The sequence below is a fragment of the Paroedura picta genome, chromosome 6 (genome assembly GCF_049243985.1).
Source record: "Paroedura picta isolate Pp20150507F chromosome 6, Ppicta_v3.0, whole genome shotgun sequence".
In the NCBI taxonomy this organism is placed as follows: Eukaryota; Metazoa; Chordata; class Lepidosauria; order Squamata; family Gekkonidae; genus Paroedura; species Paroedura picta.
Window position 1 is genome coordinate 18,273,096 of NC_135374.1, and position 12,725 is coordinate 18,285,820.

Here is a 12,725-nt window from a genome sequence, read left to right on the forward strand (position 1 = left end):
GAGGGAGCTCACCACCTCCTTAGGCAGCCTATTCCACTGCTGAACTACTCTGAATGTGAATTTTTTTTTCCTGATATCTAGCCTATATCGTTGTAGTTTAAACCCATTACTGCATGTCCTCTCCTCTGCAGCCAACAGAAACAGCATCCTGCCCTCCTCTAAGTGACAACCTTTCAATTACTTAAAGAGGCCTATCATGTCCCCTCTCAACCTCCTTTTCTCCAGGCTGAACATTCCCAAGTCCCCCAACCTATCTTCATAGGGCTTGGTCCCTTGGCTCCAGATCATCTTCGTCGCTCTCCTCTGTACCCTTTCAATTTTATCTATGTCCTTGAAGTGAGGCCTCCAGAACTGCACACAGTACTCCAGGTGTGGTCTGACCAGTGCTGTATACAATGGGACTATGATATTGATGTGATGCCCCTGTTGATACAGCCCAAAATGGCATTTGCCTTTTTTACCGCTGCATCACACTGCCTGCTCATGTTTAGTTTACAATCCACAAGTACCCCAAGGTCTCGTTCACACACAGTGTTACCTAGAAGCGTATCCCCCATCCAGTAGGCATGCTTTTCATTTTTCTGACCCAGATGCAGATATGGAGAAATCTTGTCTCCTTTCCATGCTATCATCGCTTGTTCTTGGCACGGGCCCACACTGAAGCCGGTGCTGCACCCAGAAACGATAAACCTGAACTATACATTTATCGGTTCTGATAATGATAGATTCAAATGGGTAGCCAGCCGTCTTGGTCTGAAATGGCACAATAAAACCAGAGTCCAGTAGCACCTTTAAGACCAACAAAGATTTATTCAAGGCGAGTGCTTGCACTCGAAAGCTCACACCTTAAATAAATCTTTGTTGGTCTTAAAGGTATACTGGACTCTGGTTTTATTGTACCTTCTACCAAGTATCGCAATAGAATCCCCCTTTTAAAAGAGGACATTTGGTAACTCTATAGCATAGAAATTAGTCCAGAGTTACCATGAGTATCACTAGATGCAAAAAAATGCCAGTTACCAAGGACCCATCACCAATCTAGCATCCTACACCCTACAGTGACCAGGCTCCCCTGTAGTTGCATCCAGAGTGGTATGCTGTTCTTGGGGCTGGTTGCAGATTTTGGAGGTCCAAGGCCTCCCTCCTCTGCTCACCCTCAGGCCCTCTTCTCCCACTCTCTAACCCCCAAGTCCACCTGCCTCCCTCTAGCCCATGGGCCCTTTCCCTGCCTGCCTGCCAGCCCTTCTACCACCAATGTTCACAACCACTCACCCTGCCTGCAGCTTCTACCCCCGTGACATTAGCAATGCCAGCAGAGGAGTGGTCACAAGTGAGTAGGGAGTTCCTGCTGGCCACCCGTAGGGGGTGGGGTGAAGGGGATAGGGCGCTCAGATCAAGGTTGGGAAAGTGCTGGAGATTTGAGGGTGGAGCCTGGGGAAGGCAGGGACTTCAGTGGGCTACAACACGATGGAATCCATCCTCCAAAGTATCCCTTTTCTCCAGATCTCTTTAGTCGGGTGATCAGCTGTCATTCCAAGGGCTTCCCTAGAGGTTGGCACACCAGCTTGGTGTAGTGGGTAGGAGTGCAGACTTCGAATCTGGTGAACCGGGTTTGATTCTGCACTCCCCCACATGCAGCCAGCTGAGTGACCTTGGGCTCTGTTCTGACCGGGCAGTGATATCAGGGCTCTCTCAGCCTCACCCACCTCACAGGGTGTCTGCTGTGGGGAGAGGAAAGGGAAGGCGACTTCTTCTTCTTCTTCTTCTTCTTCTTCTTCTTCTTCTTCTTCTTCTTCTTCTTCTTCTTCTTCTTCTTCTTGCTTCCCTCTGTTGATCGTTGTCACGTGACCAGAGAAAGCTGAGAAGCCAGGCAGTTTTCATTAACGTTATTTAGCCTTTGAGGTTTTTGTCCTTTTTTAATGAGTTGTTGCCTCTGAAGCGATCCAAGGTTCGTGTTGCTTTTGTTAGCGCATTTGCTGTGTTTAGCATGTCTAGAGCCTCAATCAGTAATATGACGCCACTGGACCGGAGAAGTCCTTTACACTCGAAGAATGACTTGTCGAGTCCCCGCAGCTGTGTTTACTGTCCGACAGGCGTTGCCCACGAAAGGGAAACGGGCAAGCGACAGCTCTGGCACCAGCGGCAGCCGCATATGAAAGACAAGCTGTCATTAGGGCTGATATGCTTGAGATTCATAAATGCCGGGTCTCTGGATCGGGGCCAGGAGCAGTGCAGGGGTGAGGATAGTCAGAGCTGAACATGGCCGGTCACATTGTGTCTGACTGATCGAATGTCTGTAAAAAAAAAACCCTGTTTGCTCCGTCTCTTTACACACCCAACTGCAGCTGAAACTTGCCGATCAAGAATCTGGAACATCAGGAAGAGGCCTAGGGTGAGATCCTGCTGGCCACGTGTGGGATCTAGTAGAGGGGACTTAGCTAGGGTTGTCAGGCTGCCAACAGGGAATGGGGAAGAAGGGACGGAAGCTCTAGGGGAGTCTTTCTCAACCAGGGTTTTGTGAAACCCTGGGGTTTCTTGGCAGCCCTGGAAGGGTTTCTCAAATAAGTGGGAGTAAATATGGGTCATATGGCCACATTGACCCACCCATCCCTCCCAAAGGGGCCTGTGATGGGTCTGGAGGGGGTGCGGACAAGAGGGGCTCTGAGCAGGCGTGTCCACAGCTATATTCTGCACCATCATGCCCCTTCTGGGGTTTCTTGAAGCCTGAAGAATGTTTCAGGAGTTTCTCAACAGTAAAAAAGCGGAGAAACCTCTAGAGATTTGGGGGTGGAGACTGGGCAAGAGAAGGGCCTCAGTGGGGTACAGTGCCCTAGAGCAGTGGTCCCCAACCTTTTTATCACGAGGGACCGGTCAATACTGACAATTTTACTGAGGCCGGGGGGGGGGGGGGAAGGTAGCCTTTTGCCGAGGGAAGAAGAAGAGTTGCTTCTTATATGCCACTTTTCTCTACCAGAAGGAATCTCAAAGCAGCTTACATTTGCCTTCCCTTCCTCTCCCCACAACAGATACCCTGTGAGGTGGGTGAGGCTGAGAGAGCCCTGATATTAATGAAGAAGAGTTGGTTCTTATATGCCGCTTTTCTCTACCCGAAGGAGTCTCAAAGTGGCTTACATTCACCTTCCCTTTCCTCTCCCCACAACAGACACCCTGTGAGGTGGCTGAAGCTGAGAGAGCCCTGATATTACTGCTCAGTCAGAACAGCTTTATCAGTGCTGTGGCGAGCCCAAGTTCACCCAGCTGGCTGCATGTGGGGGAGTGGGGAATCAAACTTGCCAGATTAGAAGTCGGCACTCCTAACCACTACACCAAGCTGGTTCTCAGTAAACATCCCAATCCTGTACTCCCATGAAAGATGGGCCTCAGACACATGGAAGAATGGGAGACCTACTTCCTGTAAACCTCGTCTGCAGGAAACGGATGCAGATTCCCACCAGAAGAGGATTTTGTGATAAAGGGTACGTCATGTCCTTATCGGCTTTTTCAAATAAACCTCATGAAATCACAACGCAACACAGTTCTCGCCTGTCCAGGGCTATGGAATCGGTCTTCGCGATCCGTCCGGCATTAGACAGAAAGCACTCAAACCCTGGGAATCCGGCAGAATGTGGCTTATGTCAAAGGAAGGGATCAAGTAACGCCCCCGCAGTCGGCATTTCAGCATAAGTCGACCTCCAGCTGGCTGGAACGGATGCTTTGTCGCTAAGCTTTTGTGAGTCCACCCAGAGTGGGGCAGTGTTTGCTAAGCCAACTCAAATTCTGTGCTCTCTGCATCTGCAGCAGTGGAAAAGCGTTTCTCCCTGCATGTTAGAGGAGTCTTGCAAAATCTGGGCGGCGGGATTCTTTCATGAATCGCATTGGTTGCAGAATGGGTTCCCAGGACCCCTGGGCTTTGCAAAGCTCTTTCCAAAACCCCCTGAGTAAAAAGATGCTTCTTAAGAAACTGCTTGCTCAGCACTGGTAATGCTAAGGGCCCAGAAGGACATCAGGTATACTCCAAAGACAAGCAGGATGGGTGACACTTGGGTTGCCAGCTCTGGTTTGGGAAATACCTGGAGAGTTAGGGGGTGGAGCCTGAAGGGGTGGGCTTAGACGTCATCTTCCAAATTGGCCATGTTCTCCAGGTGAACTGATCTCTGTCACTTGAAGAACAGGTCTAATCCCCGGAGATCTCAAGACAGTGTGGGCAACACCAGTGATGCCAGCTGTTGGGATTGGCTACCATGGGCTAGGGCTGAAGTGCTAGAGAAGGTGGGCTAACTTTCCCCATGCCATTTCTCCAGTTGAAAATGCCTTTTGAGGGGGAAATGCAGGTTTTCATAGATACCTGTCTTTCCTCCTGCTGCGTCTCAAGCAGCTGGAGAAAGGTTTATTTTTAATGTAAGAAAGGTGAAGATGGACATTTTTTAAAATTTATCTAGCAATTTTTTCCTGCCCTTCCTCCAAAGACATCTGGGAGATGAGTATTTAGCATAGTTAGATTAGGAACTTTTCCAAATACTATCTTCCAGTGTCCTGATTGGCTCATTTGGAGACTTCCTGCTCCTTTGAGAACACTTCCTTCCTGCTTGCCTCCATGAACAGAAGAGACAGAATGAATGCGGAACAGAACAGTTAGATAGTCAGGACTTTCTCCCTTTCTCCTCCTCTTGTATACATAGTTGCTCTTCTAATATTTCATCCTACTCCTCTAATTTTTCATCATCACAACCTTCTGATCAAGATGGGTAGCCATGTTAGTCTGTCCGTAGTAGTAGAAAAGAGCCAGAGTCCACTAGAAACTTAAAGACTAACAAAATTTGTGGCAAGGGATGAGCTTTGTGAGTCATTGCACACTTCTTCAGATTCTTTGGTACCTGAAGAAATGACTCAAGAAAGCTCATAGCGTGCCACAGATCCTGTTAGTCTTTAAGGTGCTACCGAACAACCTTCTGAGGGAGGTTAGATTGACTGGCCAAGGTTACCAATGGAGATTCCAGGGCTGAGTAGAGGAGTTGAACCATGTGCAGCCCTCCAATGTCCCCAGACTCCACCCCCTTCAGGCATTTTCCCAAACCGGAGCTGGAAACCATAGGCCTGAGCCTAGGAAATGGGAAGCAACATCAGCTATGTTATGACATAACTTCCAGAAAACCTGGAAGTGATGTCCAATGGCTATAGGATAAAGCCTTAGAGTTTCTGATGATTCCTAGAGCTACCTAGGGGCACTTCCAGGTTTACCGTGAAAGTGGTATTGTGATGAAGTTGATGATATTGGTTGTTGTTTTTTTTTTAAAGATGTCTTCAGTGTTGGGCAAACAAGGCTGTTGACCTCCTGACCCAATCCCCACTCCAACATCACAGTTCCTATCAGCACAATATAGAACACCCCCCCATACACACACACACACACACACACACACACACACACATTTGACACTTACCAAGTTGAAAAAAATGGGGTTTGGAGCCTCCTAAAAGTTTTTCTTTTAGGAGCCTCTTGTGGCGTAGAGTGTTAAGGCAGCAGTCATGCTGTCTGAAGCTGTCTGCCCATGAGGCTGGGAGTTCAATCCCAGCAGCCTTCCATCCTTCCGAGGTCGGTAAATGAGTACCCAGCTTGCTGGGGGGTAAATGATAATGACCGGGGAAGGCACTGGCAAGGCCACCCTGTATTGAGTCTGCCATGAAAATGCTGGAGGGCGTCACCCCAAGGGTCAGACATGACGCGGTGCTTGCACAGGGGATACCTTTACCTTTACCTTTTAAAAAGTTTTTCTGATGAGCCCCGAATGATTCAAAAAGACCCAACTGCAGGGTTGTTTCCTTTTCCTCAGTCATCTGCAGAACTCCATTTACTCTGAAGACCAAATTTCGGTATGTACATACACACATTTCGATATAAATGTATAATATTATTCCATACGGGGCTCAGTTTGGCCTCCAGAATTGCCTCTTACATGGGCGCTGTGTTGTAAATACAATGTATTTTAAGCCTTACTGAGTCACATTTTATGTTTTCACAAACCTACGGTTTCGACGTTGCCGTGCCAGATTTAAACAGAATCCTCGGTCAGGCTTCTGTTGCGACCATCTGCCGCAGACAAGAGAGTTTTGAAAGCGCACTCTTCGCCTTCACTTTGCAAGGTCTCAGGAGTCTCTGAGGGAAAGCAGCGGTTGTCTTTATGAGTGAGGCCGCCACTTTTGGAAGGAGGCAATTTGGAACAGGCCTGGAGTCTTAAAGCTCCCACCCTTTAGCCTGAAGCTGACGGCTGTCCAGAGAGACTGAAAAGGGGAAGCAAAGAAGGGAAATAAGATGGAGAATCCAGCAGGCCGACTAGCTTTTCCTCTTTCATGACCATTTGAATTTCTGCATTTATTTATTTACATCCCCAGTGGGGACTCAAAGCATCTTAGCACCTGGTCCTCCCGTCTTCCATTAGCTCACAGCAACAACCCTGTGAGGCTGGTCATGTGAACACTATGCAATGGGTCACCCACTAAGGCTCCATGGCAGAAGCGGGGATTCAAACCCGGGCCTCACAGAATACCTGCCTGACACTAGGAGCTTGTGAGAGCCATGTTGCCACACTAGTCTTTTAAAAAATCTATTTCTTTTTACAACTGGGAAGTGTCTGTCATGAATGACCAACACGGACAGTTTTAGTTCTCCGATGTTTTTGTGAAATGCAACTGAACTCAAAGGGACTGATTAGCTGTTTTAGCAAAGAAGTATCATATGGCTAAATTTGGATATTATGCCACAGTTGACTAATTTGACACAATTTGCTTCTGCCTTATATCTCCACAGTTATGAGGGTTGTTGTTTTGTTTTGTTTTGTTTTGTTTTGTTTATATACCACCCACCCCAAAGGCTCAGTGAAGACATTCCCTGGCAGGGGCTCCTGGGAATTGTAGTCCATGGATATCTGGAGGGCCGCAGTTTGACTACCCTTGGTCTAAACAATACATGAAACCATTCATAGCACATATATAACTGTAACAATAGTATTAATAACTGATAATTATGTGCAAACAGGTCCAGAGCACATTGATGGAGTTCTGGGAGGGAGGCAGCAGGGGCCCTTCAGACGTTGCTGGTTATGCCTGGCCTCAATTGAATAAATCTTTGCTGGTCTTAAAGGTGCGATTGGACTTTTGTAATGATGCCATACAAGTCATGTTTCACTTTCGTCACTTAATCCTTACCCCTCTGTCATTATAAACAACACCCCTCTGGCTCCACTAGGATGGGTCTGATCTAGCAATGTCTGTACATTTGGTGAGGCTGCCTCCAGTCATGACATCCTGTCACCCCGAAAGCCACAAAGAGATGCTTGCTTGCCTTTTTCTAGTGACGGCACACCATCCGTTCCATTTTTCTTTCCTCGCTCTTTCCAATTATAGAGCCCGGCTGGTGAGAAGCTGTCTCAAAACGTCTGTGCTATAAAGAGGCAAGAGTGACAGAAACCCTCCTGTCAGAACCACTCTTTTTCATTCCCCACCTTGGACCACTTTCTGCCCACAGATCTCCAGCTGCCAATCTCTGGGATGAGCAAAGCTGCAAACAGCTGACAGGGAAGGATGCAGATAGGTGAGGAGGGATGGGTTTCAGCTGCTGGGAAAATAATTCCCACATGAGGCAGGACTGCGTTGTTTGGTGGGGAGGAGGGATAAAAACAAGGAGTGGCAACCCACTAAAATACCTAAAAATGTCGACCCATTTACAGTGCAATGGCATGCAATAGTCATGTGGGTTTCAGGACACTGTAATTAATAGATTTAGGCTGCAGTAACTCAACAGCTGCCTTTCTCAACTTTTTTTTACCGTTGAGAAACTCCTGAAACATTCTTCAGGCTTCAAGAAACCTGAGAAGTGGCAGCATTGTCCCAGAATTATTTATTCAAGGCACCTCAGAAAGTTTACCCCTGATTTCACTTGACTTTTATGTTGAAAAAATTGTTTATTTCCAAATTTCCAAAGTACCAACTCAATTGTTAAAGGGGACTCTTGAATCCTTCTCCCAAGTTCCTGGGCTAAGCCAACAGTAAAATATCAGATTCAAATGTGTAGCCGTGTTGGTCTGAAGGAGCACAATAAAATCAGAGTCCAGTAGCACCTTTAAGACCAACAAAGATTGATTCAGGGTGTGGGCTTTCACCCTTCATCAGACTATGAACTCAATCCTAGAGGAGATCATTCCTGACTGCTCTTTAGAAGGCCAGATCCTGAAGATGAAACTCAGATACTTTGGCCACCTCATGAGAAGGAAGGACTTCCTGGAGAAGAGCCTAATGCTGGGAGCGATCGAGGGCAAAAGAAGAAGGGGACGACAGAGAATGAGGTGGCTGGATGGAGTCACTGAAGCAGTAGGTGCAAACTTAAATGGACTCTGGGGAATGGTAGAGGACAGGAAGGCCTGGAGGATCATTGCCCATGGGGTCTCAATGGGTCCGACACGACACCTAACAACAACAACAAATGAACTCCTTACATGACAGGGAATATATCACAGTGTGACAGGATGGGACAGCCAGAGTTCTTCAGGAGAGAAGAAAACAGATAACTAGAGTGGCTCAATCCCAAAGGGCAAGAAAAACAGAGGGAAAATCTTGCCTCTGAGAGAGGGAAGTTTGGGGGGTTGTGTTTTTAACTACTAATAACCCCCCCACCCCCCACCCACAATACAAGTTGTACAGTATCATGGGGGGGGGGAGCACTGCAAGCTTCTCTATAGAAGGAGTTCCACAGTCTCAGGATAACTGCAAAGGACCCTCTGTCTCCACACACCACACTTCAGATAGAAAGGACACACAACGCAAGGGCCACCAAGGAAGATCGTTGTGTGTAAGACTGATGGAAATGATTATAATCTTCTATCTAGACCAGGGGTAGTCAACCTGTGGTCCTCCAGATGTTCATGGCATTTGCTGGCAGGGGCTCTTGGGAATTGTAGTCCATGAACATCTGGAGGACCACAGGTTGACTACCCCTGGTCTAGACAATCATTTGGTTATTAGTCCATTATTAGGTATTGGCTTTATATTGACATCTGTATTGGAAGACCAAGAACCAAACTCTGTCTCTTCTCTATATAAAGAAAAGCTGCTTGCTTGGCTATGCTTGGCTATGCAACCCTTCACCTACAATTGAGTGCTTTTTAGATAGGCGGCTAAGAAATTATGTTTGAGCCAATCCAGGGTCGCTTTAACTTCACATTGTTGATAACGCAGTGTTGAGTAGAGACTGGTCCTGCAAATGGATGGGGATTTGCAAATAGGGTCTGTTGGAGGCCGTGTGCTTGGTCTAGGGACCCTGGCCATGTCAGTGGAAGAGATCAGGGCCGCTTCGAGACTCCTTTGTGCAGTGAAAAGCAGGGTATAAAACCAACCCTTCTTTCTTAGAGGCCTACGGACCTACTAGGTCTAAGACGATTCTTAAGATGTCTTGGACACAAACTATTTAGGGGTTAAATTCAGCACTGTAAATTTAGTCTTAGAAACAGCTGAAAGTCCATGAAATTGGTGGATATGTGTTCCAAGTGGCCTGTCTCAGTCCGGGCTCTACATTCTGACCCAGTTAAAATTTCTGGATGTGTTTCAAAATAATTCCTATACCGAGTGCATTACAGCAATTTAACACAGATGTGGCTAAGACATTAATTATTTGAGTTAATGTGACATTTGTTTCCAGATTCACAGGTATAACTGCAGGGATCCCCTACCAAAGGTAGTCAAACTGCGGCCCTCCAGATGTCCATGGACTACAAGTCCCATGAGCCTCTGCCAGCATTCGCTGTCAGGGGCTCATGGGACTTGTAGTCCATGGACATCTGGAGAGCCGCAGTTTGAATACCCCTGTACCTATTGAACATGATCTGCAATACCTCACACAGAGGAGTAGATTCTAATGATATCTGGAATTCTTAATGCATTTTTAAGCAGCACGAGCACCTTCTTACTTCTTCTGGGGCTTCGTATGCAATAATGCTAAATTATACATTGCAATATAGTATCCTGTCCAGGTAGAACTTAATGAAATGGAGTGTTTGGAAGAGAAGCAACAAAGTTGTGCTCACAGAATTCCCGAAGGGCAATGCAGTTTCATTATTTCTTTTTTCCAAAGGTGCATATTCGCAATGATTGCATGTAATCACTGAATCCTCTGTTTTAATTATATGTGTCAGATGTAATTTATCAACAGCGATGTTATTAACCGCTGCATTAAGAAGCTGTATTGCTTATGATCACTACGAGGCCCCTGAATCCTGCCCTTTTGGCCTCCAGAAACTCCAAGGATGCTTTTTAGATGCGATTAATTGAGGAACAGGTGGGGCAAACATTATTTGCAATGGCTTCACTTTGATTTCAGCTTCTTAAACAAGCTGTGAAATGGGCGATCTGAAAAATGTCGCTAAACAACACCTTTTCATGTAGAACAGGCAGACCCCAACCCCCGGTCCAGGGACTGGGACCGGTCCGTGGATCAGTCAGGGCTGCGACTCTTCCTCGTTTTCCTTCCCGGCTGCTGCCTCAGGGGCTGCTCTGCCACTCTGCTGCTGGCTCACCTTTGGTGCTCTCCGGTGGCCGCCGTGGCTGGGGCTTCCCCTCAGCGTGGCACTGCGCAGGTACTGCTGACAGCACCCCCCAGCGGGTGGCGGGAAGTCAGGGTGCTGGTGGGAAAGCAAGTGGAATAGGGGCTCAGGCGGCGGCGTCCCTCAGGAAAAGTCTACCCCCCCCCCAGGCCTGAATAAAATTGTCAAGCATTGACCGGTCCCCGGTAATAAAAAGGTTGGGGACCACTGGTGTAGAAGATCTAGCCTAAGAGGAAGGAATACTACCGTGAGTTGAAAGTTTTCGGAAAGCACAACCCATGACACAATGTACTGGGGGGAAATTTGAGAGAGGGTGGCATGTTAGTTGGTACTTATATGCCACTTTTCTATACCCGAAGGAGTCACAAAGCAGCTTACATTCCCCTTCCCTTTCCTCTCACAACAGATAATCTGTGAGTATGCCTAAGGAGGTGGTGAGCTCCCCCTCACTGGCAGTCTTCAAGCAAAGGTTGGATACACACTTTTCTTGGATGCTTTAGGATGCTTAGGGCTGATCCTGCGTTGAGCAGGGGGTTGGACTAGATGGCCTGTATGGCCCCTTTCCAACTCTTTGATTCCTTGATTCTGAGGGAGGTGAGGCTGAGAGAGCCCTGATATTACTGAAAAAGAAGAGTTGGTTCTTATATGCCGCTTCTCTCTACCTGAAGTAGTCTCAAAGTGGCTTACAACCACCTTCCCTTCCTCTCCCCAAAACAGACGCCCTGTGAGGTGGGCAAGGCTGAGAGAGCCCTGATATTACTGCTCGGTCAGAACAGCTTTATCAGGACTGCGATGAGCACAGGGCTACCCCAGCTGGCTGCATGTGGGGGAGGAGTGGGCCATCAAACTCATCTCACCAGATTAAAAATCGGTAATCCTAACCACTACACAGAGACATATTTTGTTCTGGCCTAATTATGTGAGTATTAGAGCCCACGTGATCAGATTCACAATAGTTCCTCTCACACACCAAATATTACAGTAGTTTAGGAGGTCTAGCGTACATTTATTAACTGCTATCTTGTAAATGGACAGCATGCATATTTTGTATGCATTTGAGTTTCTAAGGGAGATGCCCCAGTTAATACAGTGCTTTTTAATCCTATAGTTTACAAGTTGCATCAAACACACGGACATCGGTCAACTCTACCCTCCTTGTGGGTCAGTTTCATCTGGATTCCTTCTCCACAACTGACCAGGGTGTTCCTAGGTCCCCATACCCTAGGGCTGCTAACCCAGGTAGGCTTCTTTCTGCCCAGACAACTAAGCAGGTGACTACAGGTCCCTGGATATTATGCTGCGTCCCACCAGTTAGCTGAATGAGGCCACTGGCCCATTTCCTCATCAACCTTCAATTTTTCAAAGATTCCAGGAATACTCTCTGCACCCGTTGGTACAAAAGACAATACTTATAAAATTAGGGTTGGGGCGGGGTTGGGAGGGATCGGAGATCCCTGAATTCTGCTTTTAACTGTGGATGGAATAATTCTCTGCCCTGTGGTTTTCAGATCCCCACTGGATCATCAAGCCAAAGTTCTTTCATTCAAGGTCCTGTTTTCCAAAGTGGCCATTCTCAGGCTTCTAGGAAGACCTCCAGACACACAGAATGATAATTAGCCATTGAGAGGTAAACTGCCTCTGAATGTGGAGGTTCTATTTACCCATCGTCACTAATGACCACCGCTGGGCCTCACCATCTCCCAGTCCTCTACCTCAGTCTCCTTCACAACCATTAAACTTCTGGGAGGGACATCGCGGTTCCCGTCCACTGGTTCTCCAGCATCTGGTGGAGGACTTCCTTTGCCCACCCCCTCTCAGCCAGACACTCAACTCAGTGTTTTGCATCTGGGTTTGATCATCTGAGTGCTGAGAGGACATCGGTTTCTGAGCCTCCAGGTGGGCCCCGGAGATTTCTGCAGGGCTGCTTGTGAGGTGACTGGGAAATGTCTGAAGGGAAGGTGAGAGGAGGGGGAATTTTTCTTTCTCCTCATCTGGGTGTGAAGAACTCAATTTGGCAACCGGGTGACATAAAAGCTGGGTAGGAGTGGCAAACTCTGACCTCCCGTGGCATCCCTGACACAAGGACACAGCCGCAGCCCATGACCCAGAGGCAGGAGGGGGCGGGGCTCATTTCCA

General features: G+C 47.6%; 1 long non-coding RNA gene across 3 annotated transcripts in view; it reads right to left on the reverse strand.

Annotated features, from left to right (window-relative positions):
• Nucleotides 1-5,745: 5,745 nt before the first annotated feature.
• Nucleotides 5,746-12,725, reverse strand: part of LOC143839485 (uncharacterized) — a 31,331-nt gene continuing 24,351 nt past the window's right edge. Inside the window, exons 6-8 of one of the 3 annotated variants that reach the window (XR_013231728.1) lie at nucleotides 10,563-10,667; nucleotides 7,340-7,438; nucleotides 5,746-6,279 (exon numbers count right to left, since the gene is read on the reverse strand). This is a non-coding gene — a long non-coding RNA (uncharacterized LOC143839485). The remainder of the gene's footprint in view (nucleotides 6,280-7,339; nucleotides 7,439-10,562; nucleotides 10,668-12,725) is intronic. The other 2 variants (XR_013231725.1, XR_013231726.1) reach the window with 2 other exon arrangements.